We start from the raw sequence: 7,986 nt of genomic DNA on the forward strand, positions 1-7,986 counted from the left end.
ATCTAATCCAACAGGGTGCAACTTACTAGCCTAAATGGTACCGTTCCCAATTACAGCGGATAAAGTAGGCTCTATCCTTGGACCATTATTCTTTATTCATTATATAAATGGCCTTCTGAACATACCGTGAACTCCTGACTTAGTTCTTAATGCAGACGGCACAAGTATTTTTTTTACAAGTAAACACTTATTTGAACTTGAAAAGGCAGCTAATAGATGGTTAACTAATCTATCAAACTGGTTGCATTGTAATGAACTTCAATAAAATGTACAAAAGGCTAAGTATATTATTTTAAAAAGCCGTAACAAAACTTAAGACTATAGTACCTGTATTAGATTAAAGAATTGTGCTATCGTAGGGGTTTCTACTTATAGGTTCTAGGTGTCGTCTTTGAAGAAAACTTGAGCTGGACGCACCATGTAAACGAAATACATACAAATATGTGCAGGTCAATTTCTATGTTGGATAGTACCAGAACCTTGGTGCCAAAATGGTTATACCTACTGCTATACTGTGCTCTTTTTCATTCGCATATACACTATTGTCCACTCATCTGTGATACAACTAATAAGACAAATTTAGAGAGGTTAATAATTTTACAAAAAAGAGTTTTGCGTTTAAAAGAAAGCCTTCAAAGTAGTCACCACATTGCACCAAACTTTTTCAAGCTAAACAGACTGACAATAGATCATCTATTCCAACTTAGGCTCGCTATGTATACACATAGGGAAATTCTGCATGACCCAAATACCCTGTCCACATTTTTGTCATTCGACCACTCACAATATCACGGTAGGCATAACAGACTTAGAACACCTATGTTTAAAACCAAATATGGTACTCAGACACTCGCCTACCTAGTACCTCATTTCCTCAATTATAATCCAGAAATCGCTACTATGATTCAGGAATGCAGATCTACTTATAGTATAAAGAAAAAGGTTAGGAATTATTTTATGCTAAGTTCCTAATGGTACTTAACGGTACTTGTGGTCTCGGTAACTTTTCTTTTTATTTTAGTCGTTTCTTCTTTTACATTTTTTCTCCTATTTGCTATATGATGTTTTGTAACAGACATACGTATTATTCGCTTGTCAAAATATTGCGATGTTCTCACGCATTAGTGATGATATATTACGTATAAAGTGTAAGTATCTTACTTCTTTGTATCCTTGATTGCTTGCCGCATACATCTTTTTTCTTGTTTCTACGTTGTTCCACTGTATTTTCATGATGTTCCAACCCCTGAGCAATGTACGGTTAGGGGGGCCTTTGTCAGACATTGCATCTGCCTTCAGCTTCTACATCCCAGACAATGTGTTGTCTAAAAAAGCATTCATTCATTCATTCATTCATTCATTCATTCATTCATTCATTCATTCATTCATTCATTCATTCATTCATTCATTCATTCATTCATTCATTCAAGTACCGGAGGGACAATTTTGCATATGGGAGGCTTAACAATGCACTTCATTAGTTTAAAAGCTGCACGAAAAGAAAGGCGCAGTGTGTCGCAGTCCTATGTGTCAACGACCGAGCGAAGCTTACTGTACGACTAGTCGGTACCAAGATTAACTCCGGAAGTCGTACGCCGTCTCCCACAGGGAAATCTTCATCATTCAGCTAACATGTGAATCATGGATAATAGGTACATTTGTCAGCAGCTACTTGTAGCCTCGAGCACCTTTGCGACGCCCTTATGGCACCATTTAGCTTTCTATATAGGTAAGTACTCTGTCTTCAAAGCAGTTATATTAGTCTCTGCGAATATGCGCAGATCAAGGACAATGGTGGCGTTTAGGACGCAATATGCTAATGACAATCAAGAGTTCCACCTTGTAACTTCCATAGAAGATTCAATGTGAACAGTCCTATGCGTGCGTTGTCTTTAGTAGGTTATCACTTTCCTTGTTATGGCCAACAGACAAAAAAGATGTTAGGACAGAGTCATACCATGATGTCCGCCAGCGCGCCGTCCTTGGGGTCGGATGCTTCGAGGAACGCTTCGGTCTCGTGTACAGGACAGCTGCGCACCTGTTTAGCACGCTTCTCGTACAAGATCCACGCAGAAGTTGCGGCGAATTCGGTGAGGCTGAGGCTCCTGCTAGCGCCTCGCGCGAGCACCTTCAAGTCGTCGTATGACAGCTTCAAACCCTTGAGGTTCACTCTGACTAGCTTGGTGTTAGAAGCTACAGCTGACACCAGTTCTGCCTCCACTTCCCGAAGCTCCGGGCTTCTCCTAAGGAGACGCGTGGGAACCAGCATTATTTCTAACTCAGTGAGCGTGGTAGCTCCCCTTATATATGCTGCCAAGGCAGAATATTCATTGCGTTCGCAGCTATAGCATACAACCCACAGTGAAGTTATGTGATGGCAACCGCTGACAACACGTAAAGATGGGATTATCGTACGCGGGACGTTGACAATTAGAATCTCCGCATGGATGGTTGCATTGCATATTTGCGGGCACTGCTGCAGCTGCCTTGTGTTGTCGTGCGGGCATTGTCCCTTGACGACAACGCGGTCATCGAGTCCCCACTCCCGGATAGTTCTGGAGACGCTCCCGAGTCCGTCGATGCAGGGCAAGGTGTTGACGATCACCGTATTCAGTGCCTTGTTGTCTGCGACTGCACGGAAGATGGCGTTGCAATCTGCTTCTCTTAAAGTCCGCATGTCGATGCAGAGTCGGCTGAGGATCGAGTTCTGTTTCCGCAGGGCTTGGCACAAGGACTCCATGTACTTCGCGGCTTGGTGATCCGGAAGCTGGAGACATGGATTCCAGGATGACGCAAGACATTCGCATGACGTCGAAGGTAGCCTCAGTCGGCGTAGTGTGGCACTGCGTGTGATGACTTCGGCGAAGAGAGCGACCGCGCTCATGCTGGAAACACATATGGAAAAAAAATATAGTTGTTGAAAAATAATGCCTCAAGTAAAAAAGTGTTTTAGAGCTCCAATACACTGAACTGCAAGAAACAGAAATCGACGTTTCTGAACGTGTACAAGAGAATTTATGTTTCAAGAAATAAGGACCACATTATATTTCAAAAGATCCTCAAGGTGTCGACAACTGTCTAGTCAATGAAACGGCGTCAGTAAAAAAAAAAAGGCATTTTGATATCCATGAGATCATATCGAAATGAGGCGCTGAGATTCCGGCACAAGATTCAACCACAACCAAGCTTGGTCTTTTCTCTGGCGGTGCTCATCCTTTTCCTTCGCAATTACTAGCATTCATTTGAAAGCGATACGTAATCACAATCACTTAAAAAGAGCGTTTTCGTATTCTTTTAAGGGCAAGTTCAATTTTGGCTAATGACCAGTCACTGCTGTCGTATAGAGTAACGAATAAAACACGAGCTTGAATACATGACACCTGTGGCAATCTCAACAAATGACAGTACGAAGTCCAAAAAAATAACTAAACTCGCACTGACCTAAATCGCGTTCATAGGCACACAATTTCCAATCCTAGTTCGACTTCATGGAAACGCAGGGTGTTTCAGCGAACACTTTCAAAAATTTGTAAAGGTTGCCTGTGGCAGATATAACAATTCTAGTTTATGAGCTGGTTTAAATTGTTAACATAACGTCGTTTCATGCACTGGAGTACACAAGTAACTGGAACGCCACTGCATTTCTCCGCGAAGTTCGGGAATTTATATCTGGAAACTGGCGTCACCTTAAACATTCGTTCCAAGAGGCGAAGTCCACTGCTAGAATTTTAAAATGCAATATGGGTAATACGATCATTAGCTGAAACCTAATTAGTGAATTCTTGTTAATTAGTTAATTTTGGATTTCAATCTCTTGTGCAAGTAGTGTCGGTCGCTTCGTGTAGACCTGCTCAAAAACTAGAATTGAGTTATCTGTCACAGGCAACGTTTAAAAAAGTTTGAAGATGTTCGCTGAGACACCTTGTATAAAACAACAGGTGCCATTTTATTTCATGCCATGAAGAGTGATTTCGTTAAAAAAAAAATCTGCGGTAGCCTAAATAAACTGTGGGGCAAATATACAATTAAGAATTTGTTCGCTGAACTCTCAATAATTGAAAATCTTGCTACAGCTTATGAAATACAATAATATAGGCACTGCTTTACGTTGTGCCCTTTAAATTACATTTCACAGTACGTATGATGCTTCAAATTTTCTTATATGAAATGTTGGGCATTGCAGGGCGAAGCAGCCAAATTCCCGTAATGCATGCTGCGAGATGCCCTGCTGGTAGCGTCGCTTCGTAATGCAATTATAAGCTATACTTACAATACTTCGCTCGTCGTCTCGATGTCTGCGTTCAGTTCCTCCAACGTATTGATCTTGCAGACTGCATCGACGATTTCCTTCAGGGGCAACCCTCTGTAGTAAAAGGCCTGCGATTTCAGAGTCAGTTTGCGCAGCACGCAGTCTTCTTTGCCGAGGTATCTGGCGAACAGCGCGTTGGAAGCTTCGTCGCGGTAGCCGAACACGCATTTTGAGACACCGAGTTCAGTGATGCTCTTGTTTTCAGTGAGCTCCCGTATCAGCCAACATGCGTGATTACCGTTCATTTCAACCTCTGACACGTCGAGTGTTGTCAGATGATCCATGCCTAATCCGAGTGACCTTCCAGGCATGGGCACGTCGATTCCCCATTCCTCCTCGATCTCGCTGACATTGAAGGCGGCATTTCCACGCTGAGGGATCGGATTGAGCATTTCGAGCATGATAGGGTCGTCTAGAGGTGATAATATAAGTCCTCGGCAGATGGTAATGCTTTTCAAATAGCGATTGCGATTGATTGCTGAACGCATCAAAGCGCGATCCATCAAAAAAGGCCTGAATTTTATCGCTGTGATGCAGCGATGCTCGGCGAGTAGACGCTCGGCGAGATCCAGCGCCCTCGCTTCGCGCGAGACATGCTCCAGGCTGTGTTCAGTGAACCCGCAAGCGTATGCCTCGTCACACTCGATCAGGACGGCACCTCTGCTCTTTCCTCGCCCATCTTCCGTAAGCTCCAGGCAAGCACCTAGGAGGACCTTGTTCAACTCACGACGGTGCTTCATTAAGCTGCAGCTGGCACCATCCTTCTTGGTGCACGGGATGTTCAGCGCACTCCAGTCGGTGGTGACTTTGTCGGGTGCAGGTTTGGTGACCACAGCTTGCGAGTATTCAGACATGCTTCACAGGCCGCTTGATTGGCCAAACGCTGTGCTGCCCACTTAAAGCAGTCCTTTAGTCGTCAATCGTAGAACCTGCGCGTAGAAGAAGAGAAAACAAAAAGGTGCACGAAAGATTTAGCGAGTAAACAGTTGCTTCGCGGTGAAAGATGACGAGCGCGTTTACCTCAAGGGATGTTAGCTTTGTTGTATAGCATGTTTTGACCACAAAGAGAAAGATTATCGCCAATCATGGGCCATGTATATAAAAGGTAAGAAACGCTGCGAGGATGTACCGCTTTTTTTTTCTTTTTTTGTTATCGTTAAGCATCGACTGGGCCAGAAATTTCACACGGCCTATGAGCCGTGTGAAAGGATTAAGGAAAAGGATTAAGGAGTGGAGACTATTTACAATGCATGTTTACTAAGGATAAAGCAGCGCTGGCCAGTTCAGCCGACAGCTAGAGAGCCGGAGAGCGTTCGTCGTCTTCGTCAGGGCGCCCGCGTGCATCGTCCATAAGAAACATTCAATACCCCATTGCAAAAACCAGCGCCACTGGGACCCAGTGCGCCGGATTATGGGCCCATTGCAGCGCGCTGGACGCTGGGGCGCTGGGAAGGCGCTGGGAGGGTGCGGCGTACTGGGAGGCACTGGCTACTCGTGCGTAAAACAGCTCTAGCGTGTTAAATATGGGGTGCCTGGACGCCGTATATGTTTTTTTGAATACAGAAAGCAAGGAAGAGCGCTTTAGTGCAACAAAAAAAAGAAAAAAAAACGTGAAAAATAAGATTGCTCCGACAAGCATTCGCACGACCGACCGGCAGATCCCAACCCCGTCACTTTACCACTACGCCACGCCAGTTTTTTTTGTCTTTATTGCCAACTTGGCACAATACAGTGAAAAACACCATCATAACATCACATTAAAAATGCTAGCTTGTGTCTGGCTAGCATAAGTGGATAAAAAAACGCTTTACGGTCAGGAGTTCGTCCAGATAAACACACCAATCTGGCTTTTCTTCCTTCTGTTTGTACACATCTCGTAAATATCCGATGCTTTTGTTGAAGTTGTCCCGGGCTGACCTCGCGTTGACGTCCGCATTACGCACTGGCATTCTGGTTTTCCAAACACTGTGCATTACTAGAATCATTAGCATATCGTACGGCACACATTCGCTTTCGACGGGAAGAAATCGAATGCCGTAGGGTGTAAGCGGCAGTTCCTTTTTCAGGGTTCTTTGCAAGATGTCCCATAAGAATACGGCATCCCAACAATCGATAAAAATGTGCTCGATTGTTTCAGGCCTTTCGCATATTACACAGTCAACCGACCATGGTACCAACAACCCTTTTTCCTTTAGCCACGGTATTGTAGAAAGTGTGCCACTATGGAGCATGAAAAAGAAAGTTTTGACTGACGATCGGATAGTCATACTTTTAACCCTTTTTAAAACATTGCTGCCTGGCCCAGGATTGTACATCCTTCGATACAAGGGAACAGGCATCATCACATCAATTAGATCTTTGTAGAGGCGTTTTCTCTTGACCTCGCTGAGATATTCCATTGAAAATCTTCTTTTAGAAACTGCACAGCCGCAACAATTTCATGCATGTATCCGCGGACATTGCGTTGCATATGGGCGCATGATGACACAATGACATCTGGCAATGCGTTCGCCAATCTCACTTGCATAACACTTCCCAGGTAGCACACAAAGTCTTGAAAACGTCGTGTTAAGGGATTCAACGTCTCAAACGGATTTTTGACCAAAATCGACGCATCAAAGACGTTCCAAACAAGATAGCTTAAAAACGAGGGGTGAATACGTTTTGATAACGTTGGAAGCCTGGCAGCTTAAAAACGAGGGGTGAATACGTTTTGAAAACGACTTCATATGACTCGCTCTATCTCTTTAGTTATCATGTGACCAAGGTGGCCACGTGATTCCTGATGCCGGGCAGCCGGGCGAGCCGGGCATAGTCGCGTCGTCATGGCGTCGTCGCGTCCCCGCACTCGCATTGCGCTGTGGTGTGTCTGCGGCTGTTCTGAATGTGCTGCCGCTGCCCTTTGTCATGTAAGTGTTGCAGTGTTTTGCCGTCAAGAAAACGACATTCTGTGATTATTTTGGGTTGTGCGAAATTGTTTGTGTGGTTTTAATTCGGAAATCAGTAGTGTTTTCAATTGTTATCGGACCATGGCGGCCACGTTATTCGTGAAGCCTGGCATAGTTGCGTTATCGCACTTGCATTGCGCTGTGGTATGTTTGCGGCTGTTCTGAATGTGCTGCCGCTGCCCTTTGTCATGTAAGTGTTGCAGTGTTTTGCCGTCAAGAAAACGACATTCTGTGATTATTTTGGGTTGTGCGATCTGTTTGTGTAGTTTTAATTTCGAATTCAGTAGTGTTTTCAATTGCAGGGCGCCGAGTGGAGGGCACTAATCAGCTCTTCAAGTTCGTTGTCATGTTATTTGAGGCGCCTTTTCACTGACGCGTAATTCAGGCGTTAAGGGCAGTATAAGGACGAAAGTTAGGGGGAAGAAATCGTGCCTGTGTGTCCCTAGCGTCGGGATCGGCCGCTACGCGTGATCCTAACAAGAAAGCATTTTGCAGAATGCGAAGAAAGATGGCAAAATTGCTGCGCACCTTGCCAATCTCCGCAATAGAGCCGTCATCGTGGTATTTTAGTCTCCCGTTTAGCAAGAGTGTTGCAGACAAGATAACTGGTTCAAACAGGCTTTTTTTTATGATACAGTACTAGTACGGTATCCCAAAAGGTGAGGTCAAGTGCTCGCCCTATTTTCTTCCCTCGCGCTACAGCGCACTTACAGAATTTTGCGTGCACCA

The sequence above is a fragment of the Dermacentor albipictus genome, unplaced genomic scaffold, assembly GCF_038994185.2.
Source record: "Dermacentor albipictus isolate Rhodes 1998 colony unplaced genomic scaffold, USDA_Dalb.pri_finalv2 scaffold_224, whole genome shotgun sequence".
NCBI lineage: Eukaryota > Metazoa > Arthropoda > Arachnida > Ixodida > Ixodidae > Dermacentor > Dermacentor albipictus.